General features: G+C 37.9%; 1 pseudogene; it reads left to right on the top strand.

Moving 5' to 3' along the window:
• The first annotated feature begins 13,338 nt into the window (after positions 1-13,338).
• On the top strand, positions 13,339-14,174 carry LOC149111595 (uncharacterized; annotated as a pseudogene).
• The last annotated feature ends 6,265 nt before the right edge of the window (positions 14,175-20,439 follow it).

The raw sequence follows: 20,439 nt of genomic DNA, 5'->3' as shown, positions 1-20,439 counted from the left end.
CCGGTAAGCGAAACTTGCATACAAATGGGGAATGCTGCGAGTCCACCGCTTGCCAGCTGGACCGTCTGGTGTTTGCCAGTGTAACAAGGGCCTACATGAGACCTCTTCTGTCTCAAAACAGGGTTGGCTTCCTTTGGTTGGATCATGTTATCTGAACTGAACTGAAACTGTACTGCTTCATGGCTTGATGAATCTGGTTCTGATAATCTAAGGAAATCAGCTGGATTCTCTTCTCGTTCAGTTGTCCTCTCATTTGTCTCATTCAAGACCGTATTTAATTCTTCCTCAGCTAGATCAAGCATTCTTTCAATGCTGCCATTGCTGGTTGATGTTATAGCTCGGCCATTTCCATGGTGAAATAAAACAGCGAGAATAACTGCAATAACCTGCGAGCCGAAAAACAACATTGTGAGATTAACTGTTTATAAATTATCAAGAAAGATCAACGCGTAATGTAGATCTAACGCCAAATTCTCACAACTCCTTTTAGAAGAAATCTATGGTAACATGTGAGGAAAATTTTGAAATACTTAATAACAGGGACCAAACAGTTAACTTCAAGTTGAGATACAATCTTTGTGAAGAAGTTTTGGTTTTTAGTATCTTTATAATAGTTGTGATTAAGTCGATAGGCCGGAAGACGGATAAAAAACAATTTCTTCCATGAAAGTAAATTGTCAACTTAGCGTACAACATCAGTGTTCAGTTTGGAAAGTGTTTAGTTTCTTGACGCATTTAGAATTAGAATGGACTTTTGGATAACTTTACAGTTTTAGTGTGCGTCCATACACAAGTGTAATGTACTTTTACCTTAATAATCTCCATGACTTAGTTTCTCACCAACGTTTGCTTTGATATATGTTGCCTGTTCTTCTCGGGGTAGATTTGTTGAAGACTTTGAGTTGATTCCCAGCAAGTAACCCTCCCCTTAAATACAATTCTCAGCGCTCCTGATTTGGCGCTGTAGCCAATAGCTAGACAGGGAAACTACCGGAGATCATTCATCTGTCAAATTTATTTTGGAGACCGTTTCATCCTCGTGTATGTTACTTATCAGTTTCAGTGAAAACGTATTCGACTCGTTACATTGTGGGAACGTTAATAATGTTATAGCTGTTCTTTTAATTAAGGTAGTAAACTAAGAACAGAAATCTTAAGATAAGGGCCAATAAAATTGCTCCATTTTGGAACATACGTAAGAGATATCACCGCTAAAGTTACACTGGAAATATTTTTAGTTGAATCGCACGCAACGATACTGAGTCCAAAATAGTTTGACTTTTATAGATTTATTTATTTTAATATCATCTGAACTATTTGTGTAACAAACTCTCCTTCTGCGGTTTTGATATACCATAGCACCCATAGAATTCTGCGAATCTTGACTGAAACTTGAAGTTCTTTTGATGAAGAAAATTTCTTAGTTTAATGGCAAGCAGGAGGGACCTGAATTCCAGTCCTTGGCGCAAGGAATGTTTTTGATGGTTAAATTGTTATTTTTAGATTTTTAGATGGGTAGTTACATAGCGTAGTTGTTGACAATCGCACTGTAATAATATAAACACCCTATGCCTTGTTAATTATATAAACGTTTTCGTCCTTACAGTTTTAAATTCTCACATAAATCAGAGGAGTTCATTAAATTGTACAACATTCATAAATCATAGAATGAAGGCGTCATCAGATCTCTGGGAAACTTAGCAGAGAGACACAAAATTGGATAAATTTAGCAAAGTTAAAATACAAATATTACTTTGACTCTCAAGCATACTGCATCGCAGTTTTCGAAACTGTAAAGCATCCGAAAGCAAAAATAAACTTAGTTTCTTTCAGTTTTAACATGATATCAAAATATGATACTCAGGTCAAATATTTTGATGGGATATACCATCTCGCCATGTAACTAAGTAAATAATAACAACATGAAAGAAACTATTTCCTTTTCCTTATAGGTATAAACTGAGTTTTCAGTTCAACTCTTAAAAGAGATTAAACATTTTCGTTTTAATTAGGCGTTCCTTACTCGATTGTATTTTAACACAATACACTTAACAGTGCCTTCGTTCTATGATTTCTGACGTCATTTTCGTGAATTTACTTCTGGGTGTACAGTTGCTACACTGAAACGATTAAATTTTTCCTTAAACTCATTTCATCTCCTCATCCGGTCCTCCGAAATTCAAAAATGACCACATAGATCTAAATTTTTTATTTTACGCAAATTTAAAAGCTTTTTGCTTTGTAAAGCAAGATGCTACTTTAGCTAAATTTATACGTGATGTCGGAAACAGAGGTCAGACATGGGCTGCTACAGTTTCCGTCCTCACATATTTAGCTGTATATTAGTTTTTCTGTTGTGCGTCATTGCGTGACAGCAACGTGGGTCGGAGATGGGCTGCCATATGTTTTGCGCCAGCTCTCACAAGAGTATTGTAAAAGTTCGACGGCGAGGTAAGTCAAGCACGGGCTGTTTCTGATCGGTCAATATTATTCTCCATCCTCTACAAATTGGTTTTCAATTGGCAAGCTCTTCAGTGGTGTGTTGGTGGGGCTGCCACAATGTTGTAGCTTTTGGCGCCTTTCTCGCCCCACTTTTCCTGAAAATGATAATTTTATTACCATGGACATTGTAACAATTAACTTTTATTTGAGTTTCAATTAAAACCGCCGCAGTATTTGAGTGGCCAAGAAATGCCAATTCACGAGTTGATCATTTGTTGTACATCATATCATCCTCGGCAAACTACTGCGACTCCCGAGTTGAGCTCAGCAAAATGTAACGGCGTAAATGTTAATTTTATGGAAGTTTAAACGTTTTTTATTGTGTAAAGCATGCAAGTTTAAGAATTGATGCTAATTCCGTTTCCACTTTTCACCCAGCTCTGTAATTTAATAGGATATGAAAATAAACCGAGGAATGAAAGTGTCCTAGCTTATAACCCATCAAATGTTTTCGCTAGCCCTCGATTGGTGTAAATGCGTCTGAATAATATCCGAGTGATATTCCCCAATTTTCAAAACTGTGCGTGTTGAGAAAAATGTTTGAAGGATAATAAACACAATAGCCTCCATTTCTTGCGAAAATATGCACTGAAAATATTCGTTCTTTTTCATTATCTGTTCCCAAAACTCACAGGTTTCCTTGAACTACGCAAGCGCTCTCCGCGAAAACTGTTTGCTTCTCAGAACTAATATCCGAGCATATTCTCGCGCCAAATGGAGGCTACTGTTTATATTTATCTTGGTATGGTTAATTTTATTTGCCAAATTCAAAATGAATGAAAGATTTAGAAACTGACTTTCCGAGGCCGAAGGAATCTGAACTAATTCGAGAACAGTTTGGCTTTGAGTGAAATGGACAGAGGAAAAATATTTGAACGCTTGGTTAGGAGCAGTCTGGCCGACATATATATAGCCACTTAGTGACTAGAGATTCGCCAAGACCGTGCTACGCGCAGCGTAATTTGGACCAACTTTGGGTCGATTTCCAGGAACTTGGGTGATATTTCCGAGTTTCAGGGACTCTAAACTAATCCGAGAAAACACACCGTAAAGAAAAAAAAAGATATAAATGGGCGAGAATCTTTAACCCAGGCATTGTCCAAAGCGACAGATCTCCACAAGTGAAATACACGTGTGTAGATTTGAGAAAGGGCCAAATCTAGCATCTTTAAAAAATCTAGTAAACATAGTTTAAGATCCCGACACCAAAACCGCGAGTGTGGCGCGTCTCTAAACGCGCAAGAACTTACTAGCGAAAAGAAGGTTGATATAGGCGAGAATCTCTTACCCAGGCACTGTCCAAATCAATAGACTTCCACAAATACACGTGTGTAGATTTGGAGGAGGGGTAAAAGTAGCATCTTTAAAAAGTTAGGTAAGCATTGGTTTGGATACCCGCACCTAAAACGCGATTGTGGCGCATCTCTAAACGCGCGAGAACTTACCAGAGCAAAGAAAGTTGATATGGGCGAGAATCTCCAACCCGAACACTGTCCAAATCGATAGACTTCCACAAGTGAAATACACGTGTGTAGATTTGAGAAAGGGCCAAATCTAGCATCTTTAAAAAATCTAGTAAACATAGTTTAAGATCCTGACACCAAAACCGCGGGTGTGGCGCGTCTCTAAACGCGCAAGAACTTACTAGCGAAAAGAAGGTTGATATAGGCGAGAATCTCTTACCCAAGCACTGTCCAAATCAATAGACTTCCACAAATACACGTGTGTAGATTTGGAGGAGGGGTAAAAGTAGCATCTTTAAAAAGTTAGGTAAGCATTGGTTTGGATACCCGCACCTAAAACGCGATTGTGGCGCATCTCTAAACGCGCGAGAACTTACCAGAGCAAAGAAAGTTGATATGGGCGAGAATCTCCAACCCGAACACTGTCCAAATCGATAGACTTCCACAAGTGAAATACACGTGTGTAGATTTGAGAAAGGGCTAAATCTAGCATCTTTAAAAAGTCCAGTAGACATAGTTTGAGATCCCGACACCTAAAACGCAAGTGTGGCGCACTGCTTTAAACGCGCGAGAACTTACGAGAGAAAAGAAAGTTGATATGGGCGAGAATCTCCAACTTAAGCACTGTCCAAATCGATAGACTTCCACAAGTAAAATACGTTTGTGTAGATTTGGTGGAGGGCCAAAACTAGCATTTTAAAAGAGCCCCGTAAGCATAGTTTGGGTTCCCTACACCAAAAACGCGAGTGCGCCGCATCGCTAAACGCGCGAAAATACGCGAGTGAAAAAATGATATAAATGGGCGAGAATCTTTAACCCAGGCATTGACCAAATTGACTTGCACAAGTGAAATACACGGTTGTAGATTTGAGAAAGAGCCAAATCTAGCATCTTTAAAAAATCCAGTAAACATAATTTGAGATCACGACTCCAAAATCGCGAGTATGGCGCATCTCTAAACGCGCGAAAATACACGAGAGAAAAACAAAAAAATGGGCGTGATTCTCCATCCCAAGCATTGTCCAAAGCGACAGACTTCCACAAGTGAAATACAAGTGTGTAGATTTGGGAGAGGGCCAAATCTAGCATTTTTAAAGAGCCCCGTAAGGATACTTTGGGATCCCCACACCAAAAACGCAAGTGTGGCGCATCTCTAAACGCGCGAGAACTTCCGAGAGAAAAGAAATTTGATATGGGCAAGAATCTCTTACCCAAACCCTGTCCAAATCGAAAGACTCCCACAAGTAAAAAATACACATGTGTAAATTTAAGAGAGTGCGAAAACTAGCATCTTTAAAAAGCCCAGTGAGTATAGTTTAAGATGCCGACACCAAAAATTCGAGTGTGCCGCATAGCTAAACGCGCTAGAAAAGACAAGAGAAAAATAAATTGACATCGTTAAAAATATCCACCCAAGCACTGTTCAAATAGATAGACTTCCACAAGTGAAATACACGTTGGATATTTAGAAGAGGGCTAAAACTAGCATCTTTAAAAAGCGAGGTAAGCAAAGTTTGGGATCTCGCCTCGCTTAACGTGCGAGAATACGCGGGAGAAAAGAAAATTGACATGGGAAAGAATATCTTACCCAAGCACTGTCCAAATCGATAGACTTCCACAAGTGAAATACACTTGTGTAGATTTGGGGGAGGACCAAAACTACCAACTAGCATAGTTTGGGATCCCCAAACAAAAAGCACGAGTGTGCCGCATCGCTAAACGCGCGAAAACACGCGAGTGAAAATAAGATATAAATGGGCGAGAATCTTTAACCCAAGCATTGTCCAAAGCGACAGAGATCCACAAGTGAGATACACGTGTGTAGATTTGTGGGAGGGCTAAAAGTAGCATCTTTAAAAAGTTAAGCAAGCATTGGTTAAGATCCCCGCACCTAAAACGCGAGTGTGGCACATCTCTAAACGCGCGAGAACTTACGAGAGGAAAGAAAGGTGATATGGGCGAGAACCTCTCACCAAAACACTGTCCACATCGAAAGACTTCCACAAGTGAAATACACGTGTGTAGATTTGGGGGAGGGCTAAAAGTAGCATCTTTAAAAAGTTAGGTAAGCATTGGTTGGGATCCCCGTGCCTAAAACGCGAATGTGGCGCATCTCTAAACGCGCGAGAACTTACGAGAGAAAACAAAGTTGATATGTGCGAGAATCTCTCACTCAAACACTGTGCAAATCGATAGTTTTCCACAAGTGACATACACGTGTGTAGATTTGGGGAAGGGCTAAAAGTGGCATCTTTAAAAAGTTAGGTGAGCATTGGTTGGGATCCCTGCAGCTAAAATGTGTGTGTGGCACATCTCTAAACGAGGAGGAACTTACGAGAGAAAAGAAAGTTGATATGGGCGAGAATCTCTTACCCCATGAGGGACGCAAATGACTTCTACTGTAAGTATCTCTTTCTGGTGTTTTTTGTTTTTGTTGTTGTTGCTGTTTTTTTTTTTTTAACTTCTGTGAGAACAGGGCTGTATTCCTCTAAGGCTGTGGGTGTAATTCGTAAAAACACTGAGTTCTTATAAATCGTTTAGAAATTCTTCGATCCAGTTCAAATTTGTGTTGCTGGCACAGGGGTGCGCACTTTATATGTAGACCGTGATGTAAGATACCTTCAACTATTTTTACTGTTCATGATGCAGTACTACGTTAGTCTGCTTTATAAATATTTAACTGCTCTGGTCGAGTTTTTAATTTCAATATGATTAAACGTTCTTTTTACACGTTCGTGTTAAAAATGATGCAAAGTTGTCAATTTTAGTAATTTCAATTTGAAGAAAAGGTCCTGTTAGTACCTTCTTGTTACTTGATGAAAAATTTTGCGGGGTTTGTTTTACCAGGGTGCTTCATGACGCCTCCTGGAATAAGCTATACCTTCCCTAGTTGAATCGTCCTCATTTTATCGTACGTTATTCAGGTTATTGATTGGAAAAATAATTATATTTTTGAACCCTAGTTCCTCTATTTTTAGGGGATAGGGGGTGGGCTCACCTGTTTCGGAGGTCGTTACTTACAGACTTCAACGATTCGTTGCGTGTTCGAGCCATTGGCCAGGCGATTGGCCAAGCTATTGGTAGCCGTGCATGGTCACCTTAAGCACTGACAATCTGTCTTAGCTCCATGTACTACGTTTCTCCTCGCGCTTTTGTTTTTTTGCTCTCGGCTGTGTAATTATGCGATATTTTCTACACAATAACTTCAATTGCCGAGCATGATAATACTGCACGTGGTTCTCATAGCCAACGACATACTCAGACAAGTATTCCAGATCATCTGGGTTTTTATTCCTTAAGATCTGTTTTAGATTGATTAATCAAACGCTTCTTTACGCTCGGACAAGCATATCGGTGCAAGCTCAGTGTTAATTGTGATGGCTTTTATTGGGTAAACAAGACAATTACGTCTGTTCGCCTCGCTCAACATCCATTCGTAGGCACTTTGGTAATTTTTAAGTTCCGTTCGTAGATCTGAACTTGGTTCAGGGGGAGAAGCAGAGGAAGATTCATGTTGTGTACTTCGTTCATCATTGGGGGATTACTTGATTTATTGGCATTCCCCGGTCATTTTTGTCCGCTCATGTTTTTTTCCTGCCCATGTCTTTCTTCACGTGTGTTTAGACGTGATCCGATATATAATGACCTTGTTTTGTTCCAGATTATTGGCGTCAGTAGAGTCCGTCATCATTTGAAAGCATCGGGAATGACTCGAACGTACTATTTACTTTTAAAGCACTATGTCCACTATTAATATCGTGACTTCATTTTAAAGCTTGTCTCATATTCCATCGGCCCTTTCTGGTCTATTTTTTATTTAACATCTTCATTAAATAATGAACTTCAAAAACATCGTATGGTTCATCAAAGCCATATCTTACTTCGTGCTGCTACGAAGCCTTGGTATTATTATTATCATTATTATTATTATTATTATTATTATTATTATTATTATTATTATCATCATCATCATTATGACATTAAAGTTCCGAGGAGAAGGTTTTTGGTGGGAACACTTATTTAAGTAAGACTGAGTCACGGCTGCTATTCATATATTCCAGAGTTAATAAACAGATATTAAAACTACTAAAGGTGATTTTTGATTCTAATTTCTATGACGTTTCTCGCCCTCTAACCTGCCTTTTGTGAAGAAAGAAGAGCAGTGTTTTTTTAAGATGAAATACGTTTGGTCTTGTAACATTTTTTCAACCGAAAAATGGTATATATGTTGGACTGCAGTTTGCAGCGACAAAGTATTCCAAATTAATTACTTCTCTTGGCAAACCAACCTAGGACGGGGAAAGCGAAATTAATTTTCTTGTTGAAATGAAATCATACAAGATGACGGCAGACTGGAAGTCAATTAAACTTTTTCTTTAAATCTGACTTTCTTTAATTAAAAAGATATTATCCGAGGATGTTAATATAACTAACATTTGTCTTGTTGACCCTATAAATAAAGTCATTATTATTTTATTATTAAATATATATTTATCACAGATAACAACAGTACTCTCAGAACTGAAGCGCTAACCATGAAGCTAGACTGTGTCTGTCAACCACTTCTCATCTTTTCCTGCCAACAGCATAAAATACTGTATGAATACTGTTTGATTAAAATAATATATATGTAATATAACATCACTAGCCTTATTGTAAATAATAAAAGCAATGAAGATGAGCACTGTTAAACGTCAGATTTTTCGCAAGTTACAACCTTCAAAGTCAGACCCTAACCTGCATATTGGTTTTATACTTTTGTTAGTTTTGAAGTGAATTAGGATTTAGTGGTGCCAAGGCTACCTCAACATCAAAGATTAAGAGAGAACTAGTTTACAGTGTAACTGATTGACCCGCAGACCGACCCCACAGCAGACTGGAAAGCTGCAATGAAAACTACCGCTCAAATTATTTGTTATGAGAATTGCCGCAATGCTTTACTTTGCGGTCAATTATTCTTAACATAGTTTCTTTCTACATAGTTTTATCCCTTAGTAAATTCATTTAAGTCGGTTGTCGAAAAAAAAAAGGAATGCCTGGGTGTATTACCTGAAAAACTGCTCAACCAAAAACGACATTTACCCAGGCAGATTCAATTTAACAGTGTTGACCCTCGCTGTCTTTATGTTGTTAAAACAATGTCATAAAAGCTCAGCTTTTATCCGTTATCGATATCTTTAAAAACTAATATATTATAATATAATGTTTTCCGGTCAATAATTTAAATATCTCTGTGTTCCTGACGCAGTGTAAGTTACAATCATGATGCATTTCACACAGCGCATGAGCATTTTCTAGGAAATACTCTAATCTCATTGGCCCCGTTTGCTAGGCGGACGCTGACAGTCTCGTGATCCGATCCCACACATTTTCTCATGCCAAACTTTGCAATGGAACTTCCACAACCGGTAAGCGAAACTTTCATACAAATGGGGAATGTTGCGAGTCCACCGCTTGCCAGCTGGACCGTCTGGTGTTTGCCAGTGTAACAAGGGCCTAAATGAGACCTCTTCTGTCTCAAAACAGGACTGGCGTCCTTCGGTTGGATCATGTTATCTGAACTGAACTGAAACTGTACTGCTTCATGGCTTGATGAATCTGGTTCTGATAATCTAAGGAAATCAGCTGGATTCTCTTCTCGTTCAGTTGTCCTGTTATTTGTCTCATTCAAGACTGTGTTTGATTCTTCCTTAGCTAAATTAAGCATTCTTTCAATATCGTCGTTGCTGGTTGATATTATAGCTCGGCCATTTCCATGGTGAAATAAAATAGCGAGAATAACTGCAATAACCTGCGAACCGAAAAACAAAACAGTGAGATTAACTGTTTACTAATTGTCAAAAAGATCAACACATAACCCCTCACTTACAAGATCTATACACTGTTAAATAGGCACGTGACGAGAATAAAGAAAATCATCAAGTAAATAAAACTAATTGTGTTATCTATCGACAAATTCTTAGAACTGTCATGAGAAGAAATCTCTGGCAACCTGTAAAGAGAACTGATGCTCTAAGACCTGGTACCCAACAGTTGATTTATCATGATTTTTGAGATCATGGCGTTTCTTTACTTTTACAACATTTTGACTTACAAACTAAAAGAGGAGAAATTAAGACTACTTTCTATGTTGACGAAGTACTAAAATATTGTCCAAAGTATCAGATCTGAGTCAATAAAGATTAACAACCAAGTCATTTCAGTCATCAACAACCAAGATGTCTTTTTACCTTAATAATCTCCATGACCTATTTCTTTTGATTTTTGTGGTTTGTCACTAACGTTAACTTGTATATATATGTTGTCTGCTGTTATGTAAGGACTTGTGATATCCAGAAAACTAACTATCTCCTTAAATACAATTTTCATCGGTCCTGATTTGGAGTTTTAGTAAATAACTAGAAAGGGAAACAAACATTACTTAATCTGCCAGTTTTATTCTGTTCATCCTGAAAGTTTCTGTACGGCTTCACTGATACAGTAACTGATACCTTACATTATTACAATGTTTGTGATGTTCTTGCTGTGAAGTGCTGTCAGTAACGATTCCTTTAGGATCCGGTAGTAAACTAAAAATACACGATATTCGAGGGCTAATGAAATTGCTCCATTTTGGTATATACAAGGAACTACTGCTGAATAAGGATATTTTAAGTTGAATCGGGCACCCAGCCAATGTCTTAAATAGTTTTACTTCTTCTTTACACATTTACTAAATCATCCGATTATTTGTGCTGTGGGCTTCTTCCGCCGTTTTATTGCATCCCTTTGGCGAAAAAAATAACGTTTGTTAACTTTTTTCTGCCGAGATATTTTTCTCTTTTTTCACTGCATTGCATAGTTATTAATGCACTCCAAAACTAAATTACTTTGAAATTGTATTTACTCAATAGCATGTTAAGAATCGTTCCTCAACAAGCCAAATTCTGATACCGTGAATAATTACATGAGAGTATTAATCCTCGTACCTTGAAATCATGGCGGTGCATTAAATCATATTTGATACTGGAATCATGGGTTGAAGAATTTATCATGACAACTAGGAAAACTAAATAACACACATTTTTTATTTACAAAATTGAACGTTAAGTAGCAAAAGTTTGTATATTTCACAAATGTCCTTGGTGGCAGTTTTCGAAACTGTTAACCAACCATAAACAGAAGCAAACTTCCGCAAGTCTTGAATATCAAAATATAATATTCAGGTCAAATATTCGGATGCGATATACGATTCCGAATTTAGCTAAGAACGTGACAGCTCGATGAAAGGAACTCATTCTAAATTACACTTCTCTATCTTTCTACTGTATTAACTGCTGTTTTCAATTATAGCATGAAGTAATTACTGCTAGCCAGCTACTCGCGCGCTATCTACAGCAAAATAGATGGTGAGTAGTGTAGCCAATAAGAGAACGGCATTCGTGATAGAACGCTGGGAGGTTTATACAAAAAAAAATTGCTTCTGATCCTCGATAACAAAATTTGAAACGTAACTATCAATTCAGAAATGATTGGGACTTCAAAAATGAATGGAAATAACAATGCGAACTTGAAGACTGAGCTTAAATACTGATTTACAAAACTTTATAATTTAATTAGCTATCACATTATAACAAACTCCGTATTGTGATAGGTATCAAGATAAATCTACGAATAAACTTATTTTGGAATATACGTACGAGGTATCACTGCCCAAGTTACACTGGAGATATTTTTAGCTGAATCGCACACAACAAAAGTCCAAAATAGTTTGACTTTTATAGATTTGTTTATTTTAATATTACCTCAAATATTTGTAGAAAAAACTCTGTTTCTGCGGTCTTGCTATGATATAGCGTCCTTAGAATTCTGCGAATCTTGACTGAAACTTGAAGTTCTTTTGATAAAGACATTTTCTTAGTTTCATGCCAGATAAGAGGAAGGAACATCGAGCGAGGAAAATGTTTTATTGTTAAATTGCTATTTTTAAATCAGTTTCAGATGGCTATTACATGACGTTATTGTTGACATTCTTACTGTAAGATTACAAACTCCCTATGCGACATATTTTAGTCCTTGCAGTTTTAAATTCGTACACAATTTACAGAAGTCATAGATTGAAGGCGTCATCAGACCACTAAATAACCTAAAAGAGAGAAAAAAAAATGGATAAATTTTAAAATGTTAAATTACAATTATTACTTTGTCTTTCAAATATCCCGCATGGCAAAAATAAATTTAATTTCTTTTAGTTTTAACATAATATCAAAATATGATACTCAAGTCAAATATTCTGATGGGATATACGATCTCGCCGTGTAACTAAGTAAATAACAGCAACATGAAAGAAACTATTGGAAATTTCCTTTTCCTTATGGTTATAAACTGAGTTTTCAACTCTAGCAAGAAATTATTATAAGCTCCAGCGGTTAAAAGAGATTAAATGTTTTCGTTTTAATCAGGCGTCCCTTACCCGATTGTATTTTAATACTGGCTAGGCCATGACGTCATTTTCGTGAATTTACATCCGGATGTACAGTTGCTACACTGAAACGATTAAATTTTGCCTCAGATTTCGTCGTAACTCCCATCCGGTCCTCTGAAATCCAGAAATGACCACATAGATCTAAAATTTTAATTTTATGCAAATATAAACGCTTTTTATTTTGTAAAGCAAGTTTCAGAATAGACCTCTTTAGCTTGGGCGGTTTGTTTTTCCATTGTAGACCAAGTGATATTCTCTAGGAAATTTTTCTTTTATCAATCTTAAAATTATTCATTGATATACTTGCGACTTTTTAAAATTTTGAAAGCAAGAATTCTCCAACCGGAGCTCCAACAGGGGCTCCAACGTGAGCCTGCTCGCGGGCTAACTAGGAGAGAGCAACTACTCCATATTCCTGTCACGGCGTTTTCACAGACCGATCTATTTTTAGTTTGAATTTACCGCGAATTCAGGCTCCCGTGGGAACCTCAATGACCAATCACGAGCACGGACTCAGTATTTTTAACTGACATCATCATTCCACCGGAAGTTTGCGTTGACATGCCCACCTCAGCTCGCCATTTTTTCCTTACCGATGCGCGCTCATGCAAACCGGAACTGATCTGTTTCGCGGGAAAAGAAGCCTCAAAATAGATCGGTCTGTAAAAATGCCGTAGCATAGGCTTAGTATGGGAGTTTCACGCTTCTAGTAATGGGCTCCTGTTCTTGGACATTATCTGTTCCTCAAAGCTCACGGGTTTCCTCGAGCTATGCTAGCGCTCTCGGAAAACTGATTGCTTCTCGGAACAGATAATGTCCACGGACAATTATCGGAGCATATTTTCTTTGCCAAATGGAGGCTATTGTTTATTTAGTTTGGTAGAGTTGATGTTCTTTGCCAAATTTAAAATGAACGAAACTGATTCAGAAACTGGCTCTCGGAGGAGCGATTTGACATTTAAAACAATGATTCCCGAGTTCAGGCGATTCTGGAATAACTACAATCATGATATATCCAGTAAGCATTAGTCAGATAATTATTCCTTTATCAAAAAAACAATCATGAAAGACCGTCAAATCTTGGAATTATCTTTTTGTAAAACGAACGACTGGAAGGGATTAAAAAACTTGTTTCTAGTGGATACCCTTCCTAATTTGTACAGAAGCTCACGAAAACAAAAAGAGCAACAGCTAACCAAGAGCCCACACACTAATTTAGATCAACTGCGGTTTTACCCTATATCAAAGGTATATCAGAGGTTCTTCGCCGCTGCCTACAACAACAAGGCGTACGCACTGTCTTTAAATCTGACACAACTCTTAGGTCCTACTTACAGCGACCTAAAGACACCCGTGAACCAACAAAACAAGACAGTGTTTTTTATAAGATTCCTCGCGAATGCAGCAAAGTGTATATCGGAAAAACAGGAAGAGCTATGCGAGAAAGGATAGAAGAACATGACAGAGACATACGGCTTGCTCGTACACAAACCTCCGCAATTTCAGAACACGCCAACGAGACGGGGCATTTACCCATTTGGGAAAAAGAAAAATTGATTGATTGTGGCCCTGACTGGTACACACGAAGGATCAAGGAAGCTATCCATAGAAGACTTCATCCAAATAACATCAATAGAGATAGTGGAATCGAAATTCCTGAAGCATGGATACCTACAATCAGAAAGCATAACAGCCGGTCAGTTAGAACTTGATGCAGACCTATTAGGGAACGTTTAGTCTTGTAACAATTTTTTCAACCAGCCGAAACAAGGTATATATGTTGGACTGCAGCTGGCAGCGACAAAGTATTCCAAATTAATTTCTCCTCTTGGCAAACCAAACTAGGACTGGGAAAGCTAATTTTCTGGTTGAAATCAAATCATACAAGATGACGATAGACTGGAAGTCAAATAAACTTTCTCTTTAATGACTTTCTTTAACTAAAAAAGATATTATCGGAGGATGTTAATATAACTAACATTTGTCTTGTTGACCCTATAAATAAAGTCATATTTATTTTATTATTAAATATTTATCATAAATAACAATCGTACTCTAAGAACTGAAGTGCTGACCGTGAAGCTAGACTGTGTCTGTCAACCACTTCTTGCCTTTTTCCACAAACAGTATAAACTACGGTATCAATAATAACATCAGTTTCTTATTGTAAATAATAAAAGCAATGAAGATGAACACTGTTAAACGTCAGATTTTTCGCAAGTTACGACCTTCAAAATCTAAACTGCTGTTTGATTTTCTACTTTTGTTAGTTTTGAAGTGAATTAGGATTTAGTGGTGCCAAGGCTACCTCAACATCAAAGATTGAGAGAGAACTAGGTTACAGTGTAACTGACTGACCCGCAGACCGACCCCACAGCAGACTGGAAAGCTGCAATGAAAACTACCGCTCAAATTATTTGTTATGAGAATTTCCGCAATGCTTTACTTTGCGGTCAATTTTACTTAACATAGTTCTTTCTACTTCGTTTTATTCCTTACTAAATTCATTTAAGCCGGTTGTCGAAAACAAAAGTATACCTGGGTGTCTTACCTGAAAAACTGCTCGACCAAAAACGACATTTACCCAGGCAGATTCAATTTAACAGTGTTGACCCTCGCTGTCTTTGTGTTGTTAAAACAATGTCATAAAAGCTCAGCTTTTATCCGTTATCGATATCTTTAAAAACTAACATATTATAATATAATGTTTTCCGGTCAATAATTTAAATATCCCTGTGTTCCTGACGCAGTGTAAGTTACAATCATGATGCATTTCACACAGCGCATGAGCATTTTCTGGGAAATACTCTTATCTCATTGGCCCCGTTTGCTAGGCGGACGCTGACAGTCTCGTGATCCGATCCCACACATTTTCTCATGCCAAACTTTGTAATGGAACTTCCACAACCGGTAAGCGAAACTTGCATACAAATGGGGAATGTTGCGAGTCCACCGCTTGCCAGCTGGACCGTCTGGTGTTTGCCAGTGTAACAAGGGCCTAAATGAGACCTCTTCTGTCTCAAAACAGGACTGGCGTCCTTTGGTTGGATCATGTTATCTGAACTGAACTGAGATTGTACTGCTTCATGGCTTGATGAATCTGGTTCTGATAATCTAAGGAAATCAGCTGGATTCTCTTCTCGTTCAGTTGTCCTCTCATTTGTGTCATTCAAGACCGTATTTAATTCTTGCTCAGCTAGATCAAGCATTCTTTCAATGCTGCCATTGCTGGTTGATGTTATAGCTCGGCCATTTCCATGGTGAAATAAAACAGCGAGAATAACTGCAATAACCTGCGAGCCGAAAAACAACATTGTGATATTAACTGTTTATAAATTATCAAGAAAGATCAACGCGTAATGTAGATCTAACGCCAAATTCTCACAACTCCTTTTAGAAGAAATCTATGGTAACATGTGAGGAAAATTTTGAAATACTTAATAACAGGGCCCAAACAGTTAACTTCAAGTTGAGATACAATCTTTGTGAAGAAGTTTTGGTTTTTAGTATCTTTATAATAGTTGTGATTAAGTCGATAGGCCGGAAGACGGATAAAAAACAATTTCTCCATGAAAGTAAATAGTCAACTTAGCGTACAACATCAGTGTTCAGTTTGGAAAGTGTTTAGTTTCTTGACGCATTTAGAATTAGAATGGACTTTTGGATAACTTTGCAGTTTTAGTGTGCGGTCATACACAAGTGTAATGTACTTTTACCTTAATAATCTCCATGACTTAGTTTCTCACCAACGTTTGCTTTGATATATGTTGCCTGTTCTTCTCGGGGTAGATTTGTTGAAGACTTTGAGTTGATTCCCAGCAAGTAACCCTCCCCTTAAATACAATTCTCAGCGCTCCTGATTTGGCGCTGTAGCCAATAGCTAGACAGGGAAACTACCGGAGATCATTCATCTGTCAAATTTATTTTGGAGACCGTTTCATCCTCGTGTATGTTACTTATCAGTTTCAGTGAAAACGTATTCGACTCGTTACATTGTGGGAACGTTAATAATGTTATAGCTGTTCTTTTAATTAAGGTAGTAAACTAAGAACAGAAATCTTAAGATAAGGGCCAATAAAATTGCTCCATTTTGGAACATACGTAAGAGATATCACCGCTAAAGTTACACTGGAAATATTTTTAGTTGAATCGCACGCAACGATACTGAGTCCAAAATAGTTTGACTTTTATAGATTTATTTATTTTAATATCATCTGAACTATTTGTGTAACAAACTCTCCTTCTGCGGTTTTGCTATACCATAGCACCCATAGAATTCTGCGAATCTTGACTGAAACTTGAAGTTCTTTTGATGAAGAAAATTTCTTAGTTTAATGGCAAGCAGGAGGGACCTGAATTCCAGTCCTTGGCGCAAGGAATGTTTTTGATGGTTAAATTGTTATTTTTAGATTTTTAGATGGGTAGTTACATAGCGTAGTTGTTGACAATCGCACTGTAATATTACAAACACCCTATGCCTTGTTAATTATATAAACGTTTTCGTCCTTACAGTTTTAAATTCTCACATAAATCAGAGGAGTTCATTAAATTGTACAACATTCATAAATCATAGAATGAAGGCGTCATCAGATCTCTGGGAAACTTAGCAGAGAGACACAAAATTGGATAAATTTAGCAAAGTTAAATTACAAATATTACTTTGTCTCTCAAGCATACTGCATCGCAGTTTTCGAAACTGTAAAGCATCCAAAAGCAAAAATAAACTTAGTTTCTTTCAGTTTTAACATGATATCAAAATATGATACTCAGGTCAAACATTCTGATGGGATATACCATCTCGCCATGTAACTAAGTAAATAATAACAACATGAAAGAAACTATTTCCTTTTCCTTATAGGTATAAACTGAGTTTTCAGTTCAACTCTTAAAAGAGATTAAACATTTTCGTTTTAATTAGGCGTTCCTTACTCGATTGTATTTTAACACAATACACTTAACAGTGCCTTCGTTCTATGATTTCTGACGTCATTTTCGTGAATTTACTTCTGGGTGTACAGTTGCTACACTGAAACGATTAAATTTTTCCTTAAACTCATTTCATCTCCTCATCCGGTCCTCCGAAATTCAAAAATGACCACATAGATCTAAATTTTTTATTTTACGCAAATTTAAAAGCTTTTTGCTTTGTAAAGCAAGATGCTACTTTAGCTAAATTTATAAGTGATGTCGGAAACAGAGGTCAGACATGGGCTGCTACAGTTTCCGTCCTCACATATTTAGCTGTATATTAGTTTTTCTGTTGTGCGTCATTGCGTGACAGCAACGTGGGTCGGAGATGGGCTGCCATATGTTTTGCGCCAGCTCTCACAAGAGTGTTATAAAAGTTCGACGGCGAGGTAAGTCAAGCACGGGCTGTTTCTGATCGGTCAATATTATTCTCCATCCTCTACAAATTGGTTTTCAATTGGCAAGCTCTTCAGTGGTGTGTTGGTGGGGCTGCCACAATGTTGTAGCTTTTGGCGCCTTTCTCGCCCCACTTTTCCTGAAAATGATAATTTTATTACCATGGACATTGTAACAATTAACTTTTATTTGAGTTTCAATTAAAACCGCCGCAGTATTTGAGTGGCCAAGAAATGCCAATTCACGAGTTGATCATTTGTTGTACATCATATCATCCTCGGCAAACTACTGCGACTCCCGAGTTGAGCTCAGCAAAATGTAACGGCGTAAATGTTAATTTTATGGAAGTTTAAACGTTTTTTATTGTGTAAAGCATGCAAGTTTAAGAATTGATGCTAATTTGGTTTCCACTTTTCACCCAGCTCTGTAATTTAATAGGATATGAAAATAAACCGAGGAATGAAAGTGTCCTAGCTTATAACCCATCAAATGTTTTCGCTAGCCCTTGATTGGTGTAAACGCGTCTGAATAATATCCGAGTGATATTCCCCAATTTTCAAAACTGTGCGTGTTGAGAAAAATGTTTGAAGGATAATAAACACAATAGCCTCCATTTCTTGCGAAAATATGCACTGAAAATATTCGTTCTTTTTCATTATCTGTTCCCAAAACTCACAGGTTTCCTTGAACTACGCAAGCGCTCTCCGCGAAAACTGTTTGCTTCTCAGAACTAATATCCGAGCATATTTTCGCGCCAAATGGAGGCTACTGTTTATATTTATCTTGGTATGGTTAATTTTATTTGCCAAATTCAAAATGAATGAAAGATTTAGAAACTGACTTTCCGAGTCCCAGGGACTCTGAACTAATTCGAGAACACTTTGGCTTTCAGTGAAATGGACAGAGGAAAAATATTTGAACGCTTGGTTACGAGCAGTCTGGCCGACATATATATAGCCACTTAGTGACTAGAGATTTGCCAAGACCGTGCTACGCGCAGCGTGATTTTGACCAACTTTGGGTCGATTTCCAGGAACTTGGGTGATATTTCCGAGTTTCAGGGACTCTAAACTAATCCGAGAAAACACACCGTAAAGAAAAAAAAGATATAAATGGGCGAAAATCTTTAACCCAGGCATTCTCCAAAGCGACAGATCTCCACAAGTGAAATACACGTGTGTAGATTTGAGAAAGGGCCAAATCTAGCATCTTTAAAAAATCTAGTAAACATAGTTTAAGATCCCGACACCAAAACCGCGATTGTGGCGCATCTCTAAACGCGCAAGAACTTACTAGCGAAAAGAAGGTTGATATAGGCGAGAATCTCTTACCCAAGCACTGTCCAAATCAATAGACTTCCACAAATACACGTGTGTAGATTTGGAGGAGGGGTAAAAGTAGCATCTTTAAAAAGTTAGGTAAGCATTGGTTTGGATACCCACACCTAAAACGCGATTGTGGCGCATCTCTAAACGCGCGAGAACTTACCAGAGCAAAGAAAGTTGATATGGGCGAGAATCTCCACCCCGAACACTGTCCAAATCGATAGACTTCCACAAGTGAAATACACGTGTGTAGATTTGAGAAAGGGCTAAATCTAGCATCTTTAAAAAGTCCAGTAAACATAGTTTGAGATCCCGACACCTAAAACGCAAGTGTGGCGCACTGCTTTAAACGCGCGAGAACTTACGAGAGAAAAGAAAGTTGATATGGGCGAGAATCTCCAACTTAAGCACTGTCCAAATCGATAGACTTCCACAAGTAAAATACGTTTGTGTAGATTTGGTGGAGGGCCAAAACTAGAATTTTAAAAGAGTCCCGTAAGCATAGTTTGGGTTCCCTACACCAAAAACGCGAGTGCGCCGCATCGCTAAACGCGCGAAAATACGCGAGTGAAAAAATGATATAAATGGGCGAGAATCTTTAACCCAGGCATTGACCAAATTGACTTCCGCAAGTGAAATACACGGTTGTAGATTTGAGAAAGAGCCACATCTAGCATCTTTAAAAAATCCAGTAAACATAGTTTGAGATCACGACTCCAAAATCGCGAGTATGGCGCATCTTTAAACGCGCGAAAATACACGAGAGAAAAAAAAAAAATGGGCGTGATTCTCCATCCCAAGCATTGTCCAAAGCGACAGACTTCCACAAGTGAAATACAAGTGTGTAGATTTGGGAGAGGGCCAAATCTAGCATTTTTAAAGAGCCCCGTAAGGATACTTTGGGATCCCCACACCAAAAACGCAAGTGTGGCGCATCTCTAAACGCGCGAGAACTTCCGAGAGAAAAGAAATTTGATAAGGGCGAGAATCTCTTACCCAAACCCTGTCCAAATCGAAAGACTCCCACAAGTAGAAAATACACATGTGTAAATTTAAGGGAGTGCGAAAACTAGCATCTTTAAAAAGCCCAGTGAGTATAGTTTAAGATGCCGACACCAAAAATTCGAGTGTGCCGCATAGCTAAACGCGCTAGAAAAGACAAGAGAAAAATAAATTGACATCGTTAAAAATATCCACCCAAGCACTGTTCAAATAGATAGACTTCCACAAGTGAAATACATGTTGGATATTTAGAAGAGGGCTAAAACTAGCATCTTTAAAAAGCGAGGTAAGCAAAGTTTGGGATCCCCACATCTAAGAG

The sequence above is a fragment of the Orbicella faveolata genome, unplaced genomic scaffold, assembly GCF_042242905.1.
Source record: "Orbicella faveolata isolate gen_17 unplaced genomic scaffold, um_ofav_v1 contig_2, whole genome shotgun sequence".
NCBI lineage: Eukaryota > Metazoa > Cnidaria > Anthozoa > Scleractinia > Merulinidae > Orbicella > Orbicella faveolata.
The sequence above is the reverse complement of the archived record's forward strand: the minus strand, read 5'-3'. Positions and strand labels throughout refer to the sequence as shown.